This window comes from Falco cherrug, chromosome 4 (genome assembly GCF_023634085.1).
Source record: "Falco cherrug isolate bFalChe1 chromosome 4, bFalChe1.pri, whole genome shotgun sequence".
NCBI classification, from domain to species: Eukaryota; Metazoa; Chordata; class Aves; order Falconiformes; family Falconidae; genus Falco; species Falco cherrug.
The window spans coordinates 12,680,539-12,702,095 of NC_073700.1; the positions used below are offsets into that span (position 1 = coordinate 12,680,539).

General features: G+C 47.5%; 2 long non-coding RNA genes across 2 annotated transcripts; both read right to left on the reverse strand.

Annotated features, from left to right (window-relative positions):
• Nucleotides 1-495: 495 nt before the first annotated feature.
• Nucleotides 496-9,996, reverse strand: LOC129736004 (uncharacterized). The gene is made up of 2 exons (XR_008732092.1): nucleotides 1,751-9,996; nucleotides 496-838 (listed from the first exon to the last, which is right to left on the reverse strand). It is a non-coding gene; the product is annotated as an uncharacterized LOC129736004 (long non-coding RNA).
• A 401-nt stretch (nucleotides 9,997-10,397) lies between these two features.
• On the reverse strand, nucleotides 10,398-19,582 carry LOC114015921 (uncharacterized). Its single transcript, XR_008732093.1, has 4 exons — nucleotides 19,137-19,582; nucleotides 17,325-18,795; nucleotides 13,431-13,532; nucleotides 10,398-10,917 (listed from the first exon to the last, which is right to left on the reverse strand). It is a non-coding gene; the product is annotated as an uncharacterized LOC114015921 (long non-coding RNA).
• Between the last annotated feature and the right edge of the window lie 1,975 nt (nucleotides 19,583-21,557).

Genomic DNA, 21,557 nt, shown 5'->3' on the forward strand with positions numbered 1-21,557 from the left:
CTCGACCGCGTCCGCCGCCCCCATTGGCCCCGCCGCGGCGGGGGCCGGCCCGACACCGGCCTCAATGGGCGCCGCCGCCCCGCCCGGCGCGGCGAGGCACGGCCCCGGGGCGGTGCGGAGGGACAGCGCACGGGCGAGCCCCGGGGGGCGCCAGGCCCCGGGCCCGCGGAGGGTCTGGGGGGGCTGGAGGGGTGCAGTCCCTGGGGGGTGCAGTCCCTGGGGATGCAGCCTTTGGGGGGGCGACGGGGGTGCAGTCCCTGGGGGGGTGCAGTCCTTTGGGGGGGCAAGGGCGGTGCAGTCCCTGGGAGGATGCAGCCCCTTGCAGGGGCGAGGGGGTTGCAGTCCCTGAGGGGTGCAGTCCCATGCCCCTTCCCTTCTGCCACCCTCGCTCCCGCCCCTTGCCTGCCTGCCTGCTGGAGCTTGAGGGGGTCATTTCCAGCATGATAGAAAGTATTAGGGTGTGGGGTCGTCCCCAAGCGTTATTACAGTCAGTACTAGTTTTTCATATAAAATACATGTGCTGACTTTATATATATACATATATATGTACATACACACACACTCCAGTCATGCATGTTTGGCCTGGACCAGGTTGCGGTTTCACTCCTGCAGGCTGCAGCCCCACTGTGGAGGCTTCCCGGGGTGCCAGCTGCAGCAGCAGTGAGTTTTTCTCCTCGATCAGTGGTTTTTTAAATTCAGTTTTTCATTTTTCAGACCCTTGGGAAGGCACCATCTGGGATACCACAATGCAGTCTCATGACAACAGGTCTGTGCACCTTTTTGAGGGCTACACAGGGCAGAGCACCATCCGTTCCCTCCCACTGTGGGGCTTGCTGTCCTGCAGGAAAAATGATTATCCTCATTTTATGACTTTATGGGGAAACTGAGGCACAGAGGGTCAAACCAAACGTCTGTGGCAGAACCAAGCCGCGGACTCCTCTCTTTTCAGCTCCAGCTCAATGCCTTAAACTGACAAAGATGTCCTCCGCCTGCATTGCTTTGGAATTGCCAGTAACACGTTTCACGGTTTGGCAAATGTAAACCAGTCTCTTCCCAAGAGGACGCTCAGCCTTGCCAAGTCATGGCAGAAACGGCCCAGGGGCAGCGCAGAGGGGACCCCGCAGCTGCCTCACCCCGGTGGGTATCACCACAGGCCCCGGGGTGCTCAGAGCACTGCCCTCGTGCACAGACCTCGCTCGTCTTCCATGTTATCTCAGTGAATAATGCATAAATACATGCTCATCAAATTCCTAGATACTATATTTATACAAATACATCAGAGCCAAACTCTGCATTAGTGTAACTTCACTGAGGTAAAAAACATTACGTTGGTAAAAACGCTGGCCTTAAATATTTTTACCCAAAATAGATTTTTGGCAAACCTTGCCTTGCTGTTTTCTCTCAATTAAAATCCCTTTGTTCCCTGAGTAGGTGGAGTTTAGCTTATTGCAATGCAAAGGGCATGAGATTTAGATCCAGCTAAAATCCCGATTCCTCAAGGCTGAGCTTAAATGGAACTTAATTTGTTGGCTGTAGAGATATGAAATTCCCTTATGATGTTTATTACTGTGAAAACAACCAAAAGTTACAATCTGAATTTTGTCATTATTATAACCTACATATGATCGGGACACATTAGAGGTTTCTGTAAATGTTGGTTTTCCACATGCAAAAGACCATTTCTTTATATTTTAGCTACAGGAGTTCCCAACTTTCAATTGCTGGAGAGGTAGTGAAATTCCATATTTACCTTTTGTGGAAATTAAATAGGCGTGTGCCGCAGTTCTGCTTCTCAAGTTTCACCCATTTTACCAGGCCCACAACCTTCCTGCTTCCCGCTCGAGGCCGGGTGTGTTGCCCACTCGGAGCTGCAGGGCTGTGCCGTGAGCGGCTGCAGAAGCTAGCGGTGCGAGGGTGAGCCTTTTGCAGTGGGCTCAAGCAGATCCAAACACGAGCTGCTGCCGGAGGAGATGCCCAGCCACCTTTCTTTGTGCCTCCTCTGTGATGGAGGAGGGATCCGATGCTTTTGCACGTTCGAAGAACTCTGCGGAGCAACTTACCCATTCGATATATGGCAACAGTGATCACTGTGAAGTGAAATGCAATGGAATTAATCAGGCAAGTGTTAACTAAGACCTCTGTATTTCACCCTGAGATTTCTCTGGGAAAAATATTAAAAATGCAGGCAAGCAGCACGGAGTGCCTGGGAAGCGAGTCCAGAGCATCCAGGACGAGCCCCTGACCTGAGCTCACTATGGGACTAGCTCTGGATGCACCAACTTTTTGCATGTGTCCAGATGCCCTTGGCCGTGCACATGGGATCAGCTGTGCTGGGAAACTTCAGCAAAGCCCTTGTGCAAAAGTTCAGTGACTATGCCTTAGGCATTTCTGGGTGTCCAGCACTCTTGTAGAAATTACTGCCCTGACCAGTCTACTGGAAATCAGGACACCCTGGACAAATATCCAAAGTCCTCTTCTTCTGCCCAGAGAAAATTTCTAGGCAGAGACAAAGGACACGTTAAAAACAAACAAACAGGATATACGATAGCACGAGTTCTGATATCTCACTTCAGCACAAACTCGCCATTGTACAACAGAGAATAATGAGAAAATATGCAGAAGTCACTGTCACTTGGAGCCCCAGACTGGGGTTGTCCTTGAGAAATACGTCCAACAGCTTCATCCTCTGCAGCATCTTTTCTGAGCAGAGATTGTATCTGAGAAATTTTCTTTCCCAGGACAATGACAAAGGGCCTCAAACCACAGTCCTGGGTTTGGGGTCTGCAGGCATGCTTTGGGGTTTAACCCCAAAATTAAGAATGACAAGCTACAGTGGCAGATGCCAGCCTCTGGGCTGACTCAGCCGCTTCTCCAACGCTCCGTGATATCTGAATGCACTTCTCAAGCTGTGAACTCATTTACTGATTAGTTCTTCAGAGCCCCACAACAGTGAAAGCAAATAGACACACATCTAAGTCTTGCTCAAGATTTTGGAAACACTACAAGCTTTTATTAACAGCAGGATAAATGCACAGATCTAGACAAATATAATGACTTCTGATTAATTTTAGCTGCCAGTTTTTCATGAAAACCAGAAATGACTGTTGGGCTGAGACAGGCTTTTAGGGTTGAGTTTTTGTGCAGTTGTGACCGATGTCTCACATCCTTCATTTGGTACTGCAGCAAAACTGAGCCCGCTATGATACACATTTGTCTTTCCCCCTGCCCCATCCTTTTTGTGCATCGCTAAGAGATTTCCTTCCCTCTGTTCATCTCCTCACCAAGTCCTTTCAAGATCTACTAGTGCTTCTGCCCCTCAATCTGCTTGGGGATTTTCCATTCCTCTTTTGCCACCTTTTGGGAGAAAACTTCAGTCAAACCGATTCCTCTACTCAGACCACCTTTTTAACATTCCTACAGCCCAGTCAAACACTGGGGCTAACGTAAAGTTAAGGTCCTTTTCACTGGCTTTTGTCTGATGGCTGTGTGTTAAAGATCCAGTCAGGAAAGGCAAATAAACCTTGGCATTCAAGCCTTTTAAAATCTCCCTGAGGATAATAATAGCACTGCATTATAAAGCAAAAAGAAACCGTAGGCTGAAGGTTGTTGCCACGTTGTTATGCCACGTAGCACAGACCCATTAAAGGTGGGAAAGGCAGCAAAAGGCTCGTCCCTGCTCGACAGTTTACACCTAAGAACTGTTTGGCTCTGCACACAGTTTGCCTTTCCATATGGGGCTGTACAGAGGCCGATTTTTCCTGCCTCAAATTTTCCCATCTTCTGTACGTAGTTTGCACAGCTTTCTGTTACAAATGACCTCTCGTTTTTGAGGAGACTGGAAGGGAAAGTGTCTGAACTTCACGGATGGGCAAAAAGAGGGATTGTCTGCACGGGGTAAGTGCTCTGCTATCTTTAGAGGTCACCTGTGGCATTTCTGCCCCAGCCCCTGCTATTCCCCATTTACTGCCACAGCAACCGATTAGTAAAGTGATGAACCAACTGGCCACTTGGCAAAACAAGGGTTAGTCAGGCTGAATTGATTATTTGCACATTTCCGTGTGATTTATGGATCGAGGCTGCTCTTTTCCAAAGAAAGAAGCAAAAATAATCAGGCAAAGAAAAAAGTTAAAAGGAAGTTCAAATTATACTTTGGGATTTATTTTTTTTTTAATTAGCCTCCTGCAGACGGATCCCTTCCATGTGCCACAAAGCTGATGGCCATGTCTGGCTGAGCTCCACTGGGCTGCGGCTTTCAGCACCAGAACAGTTACATGGACACAGAGGGAACAAAAAAGCCTGTCAGACTCTCCAGTAATGTTATGATCACTTTAACTTAGCAGTCCTTGACACCCGCAGATAAGGACTGCAAGTTCTCTCGGTACTACAGAAATATTGACACAAAGAATATGTTTATCCCTGACTGTGGTTCTGCAGGACAAGGTGGAAATGGCAACAGCAATCTCGGGACTTAATTTCTTTGGCCTTGCAAGGGCATCTGTGCTGCAGGGCCAACAGTTTATTGATTTTTTTTTTTTTTCTTTCCTTCACTAGTTTGGAAATGATGTTGTTTTTTCAAGTCAGACTCATACGCCTAAGGGGAGATAAGTTGGAAGAAATTAATTTTAGGATCTTTTTATGTTAATACCTTTTGGACTATTAAAGGCAGGGGGAAGTTGGGGAGAGTTTCTGATTTTCACCCAAACTTTCTGTTCATTAAGACAGTGAGAGACAAAACATCAGGTGACTTTCTGGCTGGTGTCTCTCTAGGCCATCTCTAACCAGGTCCAGCTCCAACACTGGGTGGCCCTGCAGAACCCCTGCATTTTAATCTTCTGGCAAAAGCACTCCCGAGCAGAGCTGCACCTGCCAACATTATGAATGTCCAAGGGAATTAGACCACCTTCTGCAGGGATATGGGTGTGCTGAGTGTGTGACAGACACGTTGTCCCATCACTGCCTCCTCTGCTTAGTGGTGAGACGATGCAGAAGAGCTGGGGCTCAGCTGTTTAAACCCTGGTCCTGATGCTGCACGGAAGCCGATGCCTCCAACACGATACAGGAGGCTCACTGCAAGGGGTTCAAGAGCAAAGGGAAGAGCTTAGTCCAAGCTGTCACCCCTGAAAATGACTCAGGGGCAGGCAGGTCTGTAAATGTGACAAATCCCACTGACTCACTTCGAGGCGATTCAGCACTTGCCTCTGCTCATCCAAGTTTAGGGAAGCAAACTAGACTGGAAGATGTAGAGGAAGATCTGGGACATGACGAATGTTGGCTCCTCTTCAGTAGTGGATCTGCAATAAACTGTATTCCCCTGCCCTCTCCTGGAAGGAATACGCCAGAGCTGGGTGTGTTTGTGCAGGATTCTTCTGCTGAGCACTCCAGGGAAGTGGCTCAAGGTGGTCGAGAGGAGATAGTGGTTTTGAAGACAGTGTTTACAGGAACGAACAACTATGACCATGGTGCGTCCATCGTGCATTGCCAACACCACGTCTGCCAGAAACTGGCACACCTCTTGAGAACGGGAATGTTTTCAAGGAAGAGCTGCCTGCTTGTCTGGCCGTTTGCATTGTATTGGGAAACAGAGAGGGTGACCCAACCGATGGAATCCAGAGCCTCTTACTCACCTTAAATAGTAAGCACAGAGTCTACATGAAAGCACTGGTAACCTTCGCTCAGGTCACAGAGGAGCATCGCCCGGTCAGAAATGCAACACGTTGGCACCAACAGACAGTGTTCCTGGGGGTACCAGTGCAGAATGAGCAAGTGGGACCCCATCACTCCACCAATGATATAGTGAGAGCCCAACAGGGAGGTTGACAATCTCTGTGGAGGTTATAGCGTAGAGGCAGTGCAAAAGTACATAGTCCTCAAAATCAGGAAGATCCAGGTCTGGAGGTCTGGTCCCAAACCTTCAGCTGTGATGTTACTGTTAAGCCCCCAGACACACAGTTCTGTGAATATGACCCATTTACATAGATTCATACCGGAATATATCGGATGATTTTGCAATGCTTCCTTCTTCTCCAGTCACGTGAATTACATTCTTTTTTCTAAACACCAAACATCCAAAGCAATACTAGTCCTGTTCTACAATGGGGACTAATTAGCAAATTGCTGCTGTTGAGATAATAATGGGAGCAACAAACCACAAAAATAAAGTGTAGAAACTCTACAAATGAGTGTATAGTTCAATAGTTACAGCATACGACTATGAATCAGGAGCTCTGGAAGGGCAGGACCAACCACACGTGCACTATATAACCTCAAAATGTCTCACATACTTGGAGTTTTCTTTGTAGTTGTATTTCATCTGGTCTTTGCAAACCCAGCAAAGAGGTATGCCAAGATCCTCCAACGTGTTGGGTAGGTGAATCACCTCCTTGCTGCTGGGGTGCTGCTCACCACAGAGGAAAATGAGACTGTATGTTGTAAACAGGCTGTGAACAAATACTGGGGGGGCATTATCTTTTAAAACTTGGCTATTTGCTCTGTCTTCATGACGTGGGAGTCACCGAAGACAACAGACACTACGTAATACCTTGACCAGCTCCACAACTGGTTTCTTTCCCTGCTTCACTTGAGTGTAAGTCCCACTTGCTGGGTTCGCAATACGTTCAGTGCATTTCTTTACCCTCCTCTTCACCCTCTTATCAAAGAGATGAACAGTTCCAGCTGCCTTCAAAAGCGAGAAGGTTCCTTTTTCCTGCTTCACTACAGGGATTAAGAACAACGTTTCTGTTCATCACAGAAATAAACGTTAAATGAAAGTTGAATTACATCGCTTCTGTGACTAATATTCTAGCTTGTTTTCTAAAGTTAATTCTTCATACACTTTTTTTTTCCCCCTCTTGTTCTGTCTTACATTTGTCCAGACTCCCGTGTTCCTGAGGGACTAATTACCCACTCAGCAGTTGCTCTGAAGTCCAATTCTAATAGTTGGCAAAACTCCGTTCTTCCGTGCAAGCTTTCAAAATAATGCCTCAATTTGTTTCAAATAGCACCACTCTCTGGAGCTTCTTCCCAATTTGCATCACCCCGGACTGAGATTTATTTCACTGCTGTTGAGACCTGACTGCTTTGCTTGTCACAAGGCAGATATACTCAGCAGAATAATTAAAAACAAATAAACAAACAATAAAACCTAAAACAAATTGATTGCTCGTTTTAAAAAAATTATTCATTGTGATGTAATCTTCTATTTTTTCATCTAATGAGTCCTTAGTAGCAATGTGAGCTATGAAGAAAACACTGATTCATACCTGGATTATTCTTTCTCAAAATACAGATGTGATCATAGCAAGTGTTTTCATTCACACCAGCTTTGGACTTGTCAAAAGGTTAGGGAAAAATCTAGTCATACATCCTGTGATGTAAATATGCACATTTTGTTATTCTGTAGGTGCTTGGGAGCAAAATACTCACCCCTACTGGAGTCAAAATTAATAACAGCAAGCTAAATTCACATTACAGGCATATATTTTTCTCCGTAAACACCACTTGAGAGGAAACCATGTCCTTTCCCAATTCTGAGGTAGATATATAGATAGAGATATATATATGGCCAGAAGCAGCTCACCTCATCTCCTCGCTCTTCAGTTTCTCCACCTGTTCCCTAAGGATAATAGATTCATACAATGGTTTGGTTTGGTTGGCTTTGGTTCTTCATAGTGAAGAATGTTTTCCCTATATCTAATCTAAATTTGCCCTTTTTCAGTTTAAAGCCATTACCATGTCCTTTTGTGGGGGGCCCCAGATAACTTTGACATTATGCAGTACTGGACAAACTGGTGTTCATAAAATGCACTTGGATTGTCTGGTAAAGAATATGTAGAAAAAAAGATGATGACAAAGCCTTTTTTTCTCAGGATACCTGAATTGTGCCAATGGCACAGGGAATATGGCAGCTCCTATGAGAAGAACCTGTAATCACTGAATGGGAAAGAACATCACATCTTATTTAATGATTTCATTCTTCCATAATCTCTACTTAATGACACGCTAATTCATTTTTTCCTAGAGAAAAGATGGCTTTAAACCTCTGCACATCACCCAGTATGTGACCAAGTGAACTTGGGATGTGTCTGCTGCAGAGGCATGGCACAGCAACTGCCCTTGGCTCTAAAGCTGATTTACCCCAACGCTTGTGCAACGTTTAGATCTGGACTTTTTTTTTTTTTTTTTTTTTCCTTAAGCTTGCATTTCATTGTGGTCAACCTGTGAACTAATGCAGGCAGCAGGGCTTTTCTAGATAGCACTACAGTTCCTGTCAATTAACAGGTATCAAGTCTCTTATTACAGTTAAGCACTGATCATGCAAACTGGTCAGAGTTAGCTGAAGTTCACTATTGTAATTCTCATTGGAATTCTTGCCTAAATACCACATCCCCTAAGGTAAATACTGACTAATTTCTGCCCTGCAAAGAGCCAAGTATTGTCATGCCAGCCTTTCATCTCAGAACCTCACTAGTGTGACCAGTCAAGAAAGCTAATTTTTTCTTTTACACCCAGAAAAATAGGTAATTACCACTATCAGAGAAGATGGGAAGGGTGTTGATTCTGGGATGCCAAGTTTTTCACTTTTAGCATGCAAAATCAATTGCAATCACAAGTGTAAGTTATTTGCTGATGGGACCCACAGCAACACCAGTACTAATCAGTTTTACTGGTGGGCTCAGCAGAGGCTAAAGAAATCAAGTACAAACCTGGTTCTTTATCAGAATTGATCCAGTAATTAAATATTTACTTTCAAGACTTGTCTCAGTTCTATTTCCAGCTCAAAATAACAAGTTTTTTTAAAGATACCTTACCGCTGCTCCTGCATGTTCAAAAACAATGTCTCCTATTTTTGTAAACCTAGCAATTTTTTTTAAATACAGTCTGCTACATCTTGTAGTTCCTTCGCTTAATGAGCCATCAAAAATGTTCCTGCTAACATTACAGACTCTTTTTTCCACTTTCCCCAGGGCATCCACCCCGTGTGGCAGCACCCTGGGAGCAGCTACTGAACGGCGCGGAGCTGCCTGGAGGCAAGGGCGCTGCGCACAACCACAGGCACGCTGGAACTCCTCCTGCTGGATTTACAGCTTGGAAAATCCCAGTATTTCCAAAATCAAAACTTGGGAGCTGTTCTTAATCTGTCAGCACCTTTGTAAGAAGAACCTAAGAACTGCCTGGGCATTTGTATAAAAATTGAAACTGTCCAACACTCCTTCCTTCCCCCTGACCTATGTGCAGGGCTGTCACCATGGGCCATAGCTTGGGCCAGCACACAGCTGGCCGAATCAAAAACATCATCTCACCAGTCTAGAGCTGGAATCAGCCCGCTTCAGGCTGGGTCCGGCAGATGTGAAATGTCAGCAGCTGCCTTACCAGTGGTAGGGCTGGCAAAGGGCCGGCGAGGCGCAGGCAATGCTTGTAACCATGCCAAGAGGTTGCAACGAATCCCGTCCTGCTGAGCAGCACCACGGCATTTCACAACTCCCCTGCCCCGCCGTAGCCTCTGGGGAGTGCAGCGGGCTGGGGTGCCTGGGGACACGGGGAAGTCAGTCTGTGCTGCCCCAGGGATGTGCTGTCCTCTTCCTTCCCTACAACACTGGGAAACCTTCCCTAGTGCAAACAGTCAGGTGTAGCAGTGTATTGGTCACCCTTATTTCACCGTGGCTGGCTGGGTGCAAGCTGAGGCTGCTGCTTTCACCGTCGCCGTTGCCTTCAGCAGAGCTCAGTAGCGAGTGTTCAAAACAGCTGCGTGTAGGGCACATGCTCCTGTTCGGTGCCACGGAGGTGAGCGCCAAAGCACAGCCAGCCATGTACTGCACCCTCCGTTGTGCCGCCTGCTGCAGCTCCGCGGTGAACGGCATTTCCCTGCATCCCAAGCATGGGAGAGGCTGTCAGTTCGCTGGAGTTTCATCTGCTCACAGGTCAACATCAGAAGATACTCCTTTTAAAAACAACTTCAATTTGCTTTCAGTGAAAGCCCTCCGGAAGGCTTTTTTTTTTTTTTTGCAGGGAAGAGCCAGATATGTAAGCAGATTTCCAACGCACAAAGCCACACGGGCCACCTGGGCTGCCATTTGGTCACCTATTAACTGGGCTGCGCGGGTCGAACCGGCAGCAGCCCCGCGACTCCAAGCGCAGCTGCAGCCGCTGCAGTGGCACGTCTCCAGGCCGGGCGGGCGCTGCCAGCACTGGGAAGAGGTACAGTATTGCAGCCTTTGACGTCATTCCAGTGGGATCAAGCTCAGACGTCTGTCCTGATCGGAGATTGCGCACGGCTCCCCCAGAGAACAGACATGTTGTGCAATGCCGAAACAGACTTTACTGAGGAATCAGGGATAGCTGTGCCTGACAGCAATCGCTCAGCACCACCAGGATCAGGCCTTCAGTGTGCAGAAACGGCAAGGGTTCAAAAAACTGTTTAATAATTCATCGTCAGGCAAAAATATTTTAGAACAGGGGGGACATCACCGCACAACAGCAAAATGATGGACAAAAGAGCAATCCGCCCTCACAAGTGGGGCTGTTTGCACAGGGTGGAGGAGAGGGTTTGGACAGTGCTTGGATTTTTCCATTTTGTTTGGGCACTGCCTAGTAAAAATGGGCCTGGGCAAGAGAAATAAGGGCTACAAAAATCCCAGGGATCATCAGTCAGCATGAGTGCATGGAGGTGTTTAAGTCTTCTCTGGGGTAAGAGAATCAAGGAAGGTTCATGGGGAAGCCAAGACAGTGATGGGAGGGAGAGGAATCGGGGCGCACAATGCCGAAGGGCTCCCAGACAGCCAAGGGAGCTGGCCACAGGCAGGGACAGTGAATGCCCCGAGGGCTCCCAGGAGGCTCAGCTGGCTGCCTGGGGCAAATGGTTCAACACCAGACTCAGATGTGGGATGTCACCTCCAAGGAGAATGCTGAGGGTTAGCATTTCTGTGGAGACAATAGAAAACAAACATTGGAGGGGCCACTGGGCTCAAAGATGGATCGAAGAATCGAGAGAGATGGAGACTTTGCAGAAAGGGCGTGAGAGTCTGCAGAAGTTTTCCCAGAAAGGCTGAGCTGAGCTGTTGGCAGAGCTGCAGCCTGCCGGGGCAGAGCCCGACCGTGTCCAGGCATCCCGGGTGAGGCTCAGCTGCAGCATGGGTTTTCTGGAAACAGGGGATAGGAAGGTGGCCCAGCCATCAGAGTCCAGTGGGTGAGATGAATCCTCATAAAAACACAAGCCAGCAGAAAAGCTTCAGCAACCCAGAACAAGAGGTGCAAAAAGGAATAAAAATGCTGGAAAAGTCACCTCAAGCAGAGGCTCCTGAACCGCACTGGAAGGCAGCCTCTGCGTGGGACAGGGCCAGCCTGAGGACTTGGAACTTCTCAACCCTCTTTTGGAGCCCACTGAGACCCAGATAGGAGACAAAAAATTTTGTCAGCTCAATTACTGCAGCCTCCTCCTCCCTCATCCCCACTTTCGAGAGGAGAATGTGCCAGGAGCTGCCTTTGGCTGCCTTCAAGTCCATGTGCCTGCTGAGGAGCCACATGGGCTGCTTCAAGGGGCTGTCTTGAGCAGTCGTACATTAATGGAGCTGCAGGATTTACCTTCTGGGGAGAGGTCAAGCTGTGACCCGCCATAAGCACAGCACAAAGTCCCAGGTCTAACGCAGCGTATGGTGAGTGGAAGGTGAATCAGGAAAACTGCTGGAGGTTTCATTGGGCTTATCCCAAAACAATGCTGCATATTTGAACAGGGAAACTTAGAACAACTTCAGAGACTTTCAGTTAGGAACTAGGCTCTGTTACTTCTACTGTAACAAAACATAAATATATTGTAGTGGTAAAACTCCTTGCCTCACCATTTAACAGTGTCAAAGGCAGAAAACGATTTACAATATGCTAGAAAAATTATCAAGAAAATAAACAAGAGTCTTTTAACTCGTCCTTGATAATGGTTTAGCCATAGGCCAGACTCAGAAAGCAAGGAAACTAAATATAAGGATAACAGAAATCTAAACGCCCTTATTTTACCAGACCCTTTCCCACAGCCACCACCGATCTGAACAGCCTCAACCAGCTCCACTGGATTTTATCTGGGAAGCTTAAAAAGCAGGAACTGGCAAAAGGGGCTGGATGTGAAGGACAGGCACCAGATTGCTTTCGCTTCAGGGTGCAGTCTAGGGAAATCGGGAGCAGTAACTTTAGCTCATGTAACACACACACATGCGTGGCAGGCCACTGGAGAGGGTACAGCGTGGCAAGTGTTTTCAGCCTGTTTTCCACACCAGGGTGGTGTCCTGCTGCTGCATCAAAAAGGTTCACGGTTAAACTAAGGCCGCCAATCTGAGCTCAAAGCAAAGCTGTTCCAAAAAGAGGTAATTTACCCTGGACATGCTGTTGCTAACAGGAAGAAAAGCCATGAGCAGGCAGTAAGCAGAGTCCCTGCTGAGCCAGCCAGGGCCCCTGCGCCCCACAGAGCTGCTGCTGCTGGGATGCCCGCTGCTCTGACACGGGGCTGATCAGCGGCTTTGCCAATATTGCACAACCCCTGGGGAGATGGGGTAAGAAGGGAAACCATTGCAGTGGGCACCTGAAAGCAACTGAACCTTTCAGCAGCAGAAACGGGTCTTGTCTGCATGCCTGGCTCAGCCTCCCAGCATTGCAAAATCCCTGCTCGTATCATATGCAGGTGGTAGGGTTTCTAATTTAGAAGCCGCATTGGAACAGGAACAGGAAAGTCATTCAAGTGTGATGGCTTAACCTGGCACAAGTCTGCATTCAGCAGAGGAGCATTGATGTCACGCCTGAAAGAAACTCCCTTCGGAGGCTCTGAGCGCCGCTGTCCCCATTTTCCACAGGGAGAAGTCTGGGGTCGGTGTACACCTCACATCTCTGGGGCGTACAGGTGGAGTTAACAACCACAAAGAACAACTCAAGAAGCAATCGAGAGACTTACCCCCAGCCCAAGTGCAGCAATGCTGATGCTCTCTCCAGAGAGCTCAGCTGCAAACACCGCTCTCAGGGGACCGCAAGGGAACAGCTGCCCCAGGGGAGCACCGTACCCAACACATGGGGGGGGGGGGGCTGCCCTGCAGAGGTGGGGGCAGGCTGCAGAAGCTCTAGTAGGAGGTTTATCTCCTTTTGGAAGAAAATGAGCCGAGTCTGAACCAGAACATGGCTGAGAGGGAAAACAGGGTGGGCAGCAGACCACCGCAGACATGGAAAGCAGTGAAGTTGGGGTGGGCGCTGAGAAGGGGAGATGCTGGCAGAACATAGGAGGTAAATATCAGGAAACAAATTTCCACGAACTTCATCTCGTAACCCCTAAATGTCTAAAACTCAGACATCAGTCAGTGTGTGAGCCATTCACCTGTGGCTGTCAGTAGTCAACAAGACACATCCAGAAGGAAGACGGGCCCTGGGAGCTCAGCACGAGAATTGAGTCAGGAATGACTTACCTAAGCCACCAGCCTCAGGCTGGAGACAGGGGGAAGGGTTTTCCCACAGGCTGAAGGGATCCATGGGAAGCCAATGTCATTTAGTAATGACGGCACTCACACCTAGGAAGAGAAAGCAGCCAAATAAGGTGAAGTTACATTAACACTAGTATTGGCAGCATAGCTGAGAGAGAAAGCCCAGGGGAGGGAAAGCAGTTTTGGGACAGTGTCCTGGCTACCCAAAAGGGGCTGGGGACTGTAAGCATTTCAGGCATGATGAACTCAGCATCACAGGAAAGGACCCTTGCCCTGGCTTGGCAAAGAGGGTCACGTCTCAGAAACATCCACCTCCACCAATGTTAGCGTCTCTCAGGAGTTAATTCCACCTGTGAGCAATGATGGGGTAAGTGATCTGCAGGGTTTTTTCAGGTGATAGGCTGTTGAGTTAATAGCAAATACAGGCAGCTGCCTGCTGTGTTAAATGAACTTCATTCCATTTGCAAAACAACGTGAGCTCTGCTCACTGCTGCTCAGGTGTCTGCTGGCTGCATCTGTCAGGTCAAACTGTGTCGGAGGGATCTGACTCACTTCTTGCATCAGACCTGCAAGAAAATGAGTCAGGGACAATTTGAAATACCTTGATCAGCCCTCTAGGCTTCCACAGATCTCCTGCCTAAATTCATCTCTCTCTTGTAATCTCTTCAGGAGCCAAATCTGAGGCTCATTCAGTGCAAGTAAGGGGTGGGAAATGGCAGTAGTTATCACTCAAGGAGGGTTGGCAAAAGAAAAAGGGGTTAAGGGATACATACTGAGGAAGCAGTGAGGAGTTTGCACTGGGGGTTGCTGTCTTTGCTGCTCTTGTTCCACTGGAAGCTGCAGCACGTTGCATTTAGATGGGAGTGCTGATGTTCAGGAAAGCATCACAGGACAGATCCCAGCGAGGATCGCCAGGCTCATGATGGACTTGGTGAGCCCATTGAAGAAACAGGATCTGGTCCTGATGGAGAAGGAGGAAACTGGGGGTGTGGGAGTGAAGGAAGTAACAGGAGCTGGGGTGTGGTGTGGGAGTAAAGCGGTAGGAAAGGACCAGGGCTTGTAGTTGTGCCAAGGGAGCCTCTGCCTGTGACAGGAGCAGGAAGCGCAGGGAACAGTGGAAGAGCCTCATTACTCAAACAATGCCTTTGCCTGATCTCTTGGGGATGAATCGGAGCCTAGGACCAGACTGAGGAACTGCCAATCTGGAACAGACCGGTGGTGCCTGCAGGCAGGTACCCAGCTTCCAGCAGAGGCCAGATTTGGATGCTTTAGAGGAAAATCTTCGATAGCATCCTAGTTCCAGGAAGAGTGCTGCACATTGAGTGTTTGCTCCTGTTGGGATAGCTATGGGACGACAGCAGGGCAGACAGGCTATTTATAAGCATATCAGATGTCAGCTGAGCTCTTTGCACTTTCTGTAGATCGTATATCAAGTCTAATGAGAAGGAACACAGACTGAGGAGAACAAAAGAGCACAGGTTAAAAAAGAGGTGTCCTCTTAATACAATACATACAGGGAAGAACAGCAGCTGGCCCTGTGCCCAGCACTGCTTACAAGGCCCCTGAAAGCTGACCAAGATCACTTTACTGACAACACTGTGAGAATGCTGGTTGAGAATGCTGGTCGTGATGATGGTCCTGCATTGTTAGACAGAGAATTATTTGCTCCTGAGAAAAAGGGATCCAAACCTATTCACAGATGTTTCATTATGCTCTCCTCTAAGGACATGCTCTGCCTAACGAAATAATAAGCCAGCTGAAGGGTTAACTCTTTCTCTCTCCAAACCTACTACGAGAGAGCTAAAATACAGATTTAAGCACAGACAAAAGATAATGGCTGTTCCAATTAATGTTCCAGCTAGCATCTGCTCTTTTTAATTAGTTGAAGTCTAGTTTTGTCTGGAGATAGAACCGCTGCGCAGAACTGTGCTGGCTCCTTTTCTGCTTAGCCGACTATTCTGATCTCGCTCGGTCTTTGGAAACTTCTCCGTTTCACAGAGGCCAGAGCCTATTGTGCACTGATACTTGGTACGTACCCACAGGCTGCGTATACGTTTCACTGCAACAGGCTTCAAATCTGTGTTTCCCACAGGAGGGAAAACTGACACAGGAAGATATTTTACAGATGTCCTCTCCTTGCCCCCAGACACATATCTGTGCATTGCTTCACTGATCGGCCACTCAGTTTGCTTCTGCAAACAGGCATTTTCATAGAGCAGATGCAAGTGGATGGAGGAGGGTTCCTCAGGACCTGTTAACCTCCCTGTCTTGCTCAAAACTCGCTGATCCTTCACCTCACTCCTTGTAACAAGACCTTTGAGGATCTTCATGTTTCAGTTACACACAGATGAATAATTTACAAGTCATAGTTGTTGCAATCAACGAGCCCTTCTGCTCTGTCCAAGCACTCAACAGGCTTTTCTTAAACTTCCCTCACTTTGCTAAAACCTCCACGACTTAAGCAGCATTCAAAAACCTTTAAAGATGAGGCTGATGAGGGAAGAGCAAGGGTGGCATATCACAGCAGCTGCAAACAGCACTCACAGCAAGTATTCCTCTTATCTCTGAGCAGGGCATTGACCTGTTGTACAAACTCCAGGTAGGAAAGCCACGGGGAAAGCAACCCCAGATGTAATATTTACCTAAAAGGAGACATTGCAGTGGCAAACAAGCTACAGGATCTGCTGACATCCTGGTGGGGAGAACAGCGGGCATTCACACAGGTGCAGGCAAAGAAATAGGAATGGGATGTGGAAACTTTCTAGCATTTCCAAGTAATAAAGTTGCCGTTGCGTGAGGAGCATGTTCATGCTGTCCATGACTCCAGCTAAACAGACACGACACGTGAATTTGGGGCTCATCCCACCAAAGACCTATTGCACAGCTTCAGCAGAGTCACTTTGTCACTGTGTGCACCAGTACTCCATACTTAAAATAGAGATGCAAATAGGCAGGTCCTGCAAGAAAACAGTCAGGCTGGCACCAAACATTCCTGAATCATTGCAGCTGTTACCTAGTGATGCCTCATCCTCTGGCAAGGGGAAGCGGATCCTATGAGCTACCCTGGGGATATGAGCCACACTTTTGGATCACAGATAATGGTTCCTGTACAAGCTTCTCTGGAGAAGAATATAGACAGGACTGAAACAGCTCAGGAGCAAAGTGAATAGCAGGGTTGTTTTTATCTTTAATCCATTCCACATGAGCAGAAAGAGTTTGGAGCTGGGAAGCATGTGCTTCCTCTTGCAGCTCTTAGAAATCAGCATGACCTATAACTGTGCTTTATGAATTCTTTTTGGACTGCTCCATACACCCCTGCCTGTTGAAGGGAATTTGTGTGCAGGGCTTGCAGGATCAGCCTGTTTCACCACCACAAAGCTGCAACTCCATTACCTCCCTAAGATCATCAAAGCAGAGGTTGCCACTGAAAGGGGCAATTTCACCTTTCCCCATCCTTCCTCAAGCCATCCCGGTGATGGTGATGAAAAGGATCTTTTCCTCAGGCAGGGTATTTTTTAGCTGGATCAGTTCCCATGCAGTCACAGCAGCTCTAGTTTTGCCACAAAGCCAGGGCCAGGAAAAAGGCTGGAACTGTGCCTTAAGAGCTTAATGCAAAATCATGAAGTTGCAACCTCAGGTTCCTGGGTCATTTGTCCCTGTGAATAGCCTGGATTTATAGCCCTGGTTAGGAAAGTCTCCTTGGGTGCAGCTTTGTGGCTCTCTTTACAATGGGCCAAGTGCAAATTCCTAGGTCCCCAAAGTACTGAGCTCTGAGGGAAGTCTGGAACTAGTTACACGTTTTCAGTTTGGGATCAGGACTAAATGATTATTCAGAACTGGCCTTGAAATTGCAACCACATAATTTATTTATATACTTACCAGAGCAAACCAGTGGGGTCACCCCACTGAGCCCAAGCTCAGCCTCCCAGATCTCATCCTCCATCGTCTGGAGAGTTTATGAAATCTCCATCCTTAGAGGTTTTCAAAACAGCTGGGCAAGGCATTGAGCAGCCTGATGCAACTTTGGAGTTAGCCCTGCTTTGAGCTGGAGGCTGGACTAGAGACCTCCAGAGGTCCCTCCCAAACGGTATTATTCTGTGATTCTGCCACCTTCTGCTGCATTTGCCTCAGGCTCCGCTACATCCCCACACGGACTGATCCAGAAGTCAGGGAGCCCGAGTCAACCGACTCTTCATGGTGTTGGCTGCGTTAGCTCAGGAGCTAGAGCAAAGCGCAGAGCTCATCTGTGTGCAGTTGTCTGAGGACAGCACTGCTGACAGTCACTACAAGAAAAACTCCTCGCCACCACAGCACACACCAGAATAAGCTTTGCATTGCTGAAGAAACTGGCCCAGAGCTGGCAAGAATCCTGAAATTAAAACTGCAGAACATTTTCTCTTCTCAGCAGGAAAGAGTCTGCGTTCTCAGCAAGAGCGAATGTTACACACAAATCACTGTGCACTTGCTGCTCCTCGTCCTTTCACAGCACCCATGCTGGCCCACAGTAAAAGGATAGATGACAGGGGCTGTCCTGTCATTTCCACGTGGCCCTTCAGAGATTTCAGCAGCTTTCATTCACTAGATTGAGATCAGATCAGTTGAAAGAGTACCACAAATACATTTTGGATGAGAGAGCCCAGGCACGCAGTGGGGTCTGGGGATCCCTGGTAGGACACGAAGACCTGGGTGAGTCCCGCTCCACCAGCCTGCTTGCAAAGATGAGAGCTGAGCTCACGGGGCGTCTTGCACAGCCCCCTTCTGGGGACACTTCTTCAACCCAGAGGATGGGCCAGTGTGTCTTGGTGCTCTCCAAGCCTGGAGTCCTCACCTACAAGGTGAAAGAGGCACGGAAAAGCATGGGATGGGGTGGGACATGTGGGTCACCGAGCCAGATCCCCAGCCCGAGCAGTACAAGGTTGCTGCCATCTCGTGGCTGCTCTGGCCGTGCAAAGGTTACGGGACACATTCTTCCAGCTGGAAAACTTCGCATTGAGATACGTTCTTTCCTATAAGCAAGCTTCAGCTGGAGGGAGCAGGGGGTAAACAGCAGTGCCAGCGGTTAGATCCCATGGGACCACAGCACTTGGGTATCACAGCGTTGCTGGTCACAGGAGGTCTCCTCCTTACCTTCTCCACCATCTGCTCGCCCCTCTTCGGGGTGGCTCCATCCCAAGCCCTACTAATCCTTTTTTCTGCCAGGCCAGCATTTCCTTGTGCCATATAACCTAAGGAGACAGGAGACATCCCTGTTGCTGTCGCGAGGCCCTGGATTTGCTGTGCACATGCAGCTGTCAACGCCTGTGGCCATTCAGCCTGGTCTTTGTGACCATCTGGAGCCGGGAAGGCAGATCTGCAGGGAAACAAGAGATATGCTGGGATCAGAGGGGATGGGTATGGTCTCTAGTACTGTTTCTTTTGGCATTTTTCATTGAGCTGTGGTTCTAATGTAGGGATTTGTACTGTGGACAGAGTACAGACGGAGGAGAACCACACGGTCACTGTTTCTCCCCCTTTTAGCCTCTCTACGGAGCTCAGCAACATGCATAGACCTTGCAAGAAGTATGCGAGCAGCCATGTATTCCCCAGGGGATCTCCATAACCATCTTGAAGCTGCTTCCCCCCAGGCAAGAGAAAGGCAGGAGAACAGTGACCCAAAGAGACCCACCAGCAGAAAAACTTTTGACAGCTCACCAGGGACCGTTCTGAAGCCTTCAGCAGAGCTCTTGTAGGTGGTGCCCTGTGGACACTTGCTTGAGGATCCCTCCTCCTTCCTTGTGTCTAAGCCTGGGAATAGGCTCTGACTTCCCCTTCTCCCTCCTGGGATGCTCTGGCTTCTGCAGCCGTACAATTCACCGAGAAACAGAGGAACAAGAGTTCAAGAGAAAGAAAAAACTGCCAATCCATTTGGTATTTCTGTGGTGTTTGCTGGTAACTGCCAGGCTTTTCTCTTTTTGTGGTACATATTGTGGCTCACATCCCAGAAACTGAAATACTTAAATAAATGAGTCCCCTTGAGAAGCCTCTGGGCAATGGGGAGATGACTGCTCAGTGACCTGTGCAGCATCCTGGGTACACAGGGAGTTTCCCGTAATGATAAGACTACAAAGGAATATTTATTTATCTAGATACTTATTCAGCTTTCATCTCTGGCAGCATTTCTCAATCAGCCATTTCAAAATGTTTTGCCAGCACTAATTAACCCTCGCAGCACCTCTGTGGTAGGGATCAGCATCCACACATCACAAATGGGGTGACTGAATGGAGAAGACAAGTAACCCCTTCACATCACAAACTGGGTGACCAAACAGTGGAGAAGACAAGTAAGCCCTTAAAGAAAGGAATGAAGGGAGCAAAGAAATAACGGTACCCTGAAATCCCAATCCTGTCTCCTAACAAAACCACCCCCTACAAGTCCCTGCATCTGCAGACATCCTGCTCGAAATGTAAGCAGCAACCTGCCGTTTTTACCATGCAAACTGCCCGTCCTTCCCAGCTGTGCACCAAGAAAGCACCATCCAGATGTTTAATGAGGCCCAAAAATGTGGTGCCCTGAAGCAACATTACACAATCCAGAAATCCCTAAGGAGCTGCAGCACAGGCCAGCTGCACAGACTGGGCCACCAGGCAGATTTTCCCATGCTGTTGCATGTGCTTTTTATCTCATTCATTAACCAAGTTAATAGTGGCTAAGACTACACCCCAGATGTCCTTCTGGCCTTAAAAACTTGCTTGCCCTCAAGGAAATGCAATGCCTAAGTGGCTTATGGCACGTATGGGACGTGAACAATGAGCCAAAGCTATGAAGAGCTTGCACATTTCCAAGAATTCACAAAATAGATCTCTGCTTTTAAATAAGCTCTGTTCCGGTTCAGGAAAGTAAGTGTTTAGCAAGGATGGCACATAACAGAGCAACGGATATAATAAAAATATATCATTCATTGATACAGGGATTATGCCAGACAGAGCCATTGCTGTTCAAAAGTCTTAGTTTTCTGTAATCTATTTCTGTGGTGTTACCACTGCAGCAAATTTGCAATTCTGTAAAAAACTGGTATTTATGAACAAAGACCATTTGATATTGTGCCTTTAGAAAAATACATCTTAAGTACAATTTATTCCTGAATTATTTTTTTGGTAATAGAAATTATTCTGTAGTCTCATTTTTTATACATACTCCCCAATACGTTTGGGAAATTTCCCAAAACATGCTAAAGATAGCACTATGGTTTTCTGCATCACTGCTAAAAATCAAAGCATTCATGTGCAGAATAAAGAGAAATTTCTTTCTGTATAAGCATTTTCCCTCTGTTGCCTCAATCCAGTCTCTTGATAATCAGCAACTACAGAAAAGAACTATAACAATCAAATGGGAGTTTGCACTTACAGAAAATCATGCTATTTATTACACGAGTTATTCAGATGGAGAAAGCTATTTGGAAACCTATCAGTAAACGAAAGAAACTGCTATTTCAGAAAGCTGAAATTTTATTAATAGAGAGTCTAAAGAGTCTAGAGAAAAATATGATTCGTTTGGAACTGGTTTGATCTTCTCAGAAACAGGAAAGAGTAAATGTGGGGATTTAAGGATCTTTTCCTGCATTAAAAAACATTACTCTTTTCAGCTGATATTTTAGCAAACTATCTTTGGTACTTTTTATTTTGGAAGGTCATATTTGGGTTTCCATAGCACAGTTGACTTGGGGAACCTCCGGTAAGTGACAGTTCATTCACCCATACTACACATAGTCTCCAGACTGTAACTGTTCAGACTTTACCAGCAGAAAGACCAAGGCAGAGGCTATGAAATGACAAATTATGGTCATTTCCATGATGAGGGGCTCCAACTCCCATTTCCTCAACCCACCGCTTTGCTTGCAGAGATGGGGTTGAATACCCGATTCCCAGACCTATTACTTCTCTCCTGCACTGAATTTTGGTATTACATTTGTTGGTTGCCTGAAGTGGACTGAAATAACAAATAGAATCCAGCAGGCCATGGAGACCTCTCACACCATAGTTTTCTTTCTTTTTCATCCCAATGCCTGAACTCCAGCAAGCAGCTGGTTCAGGACACCCACCGGTGTGCCTGCTCCACAGCCAGGCAGGGGATTT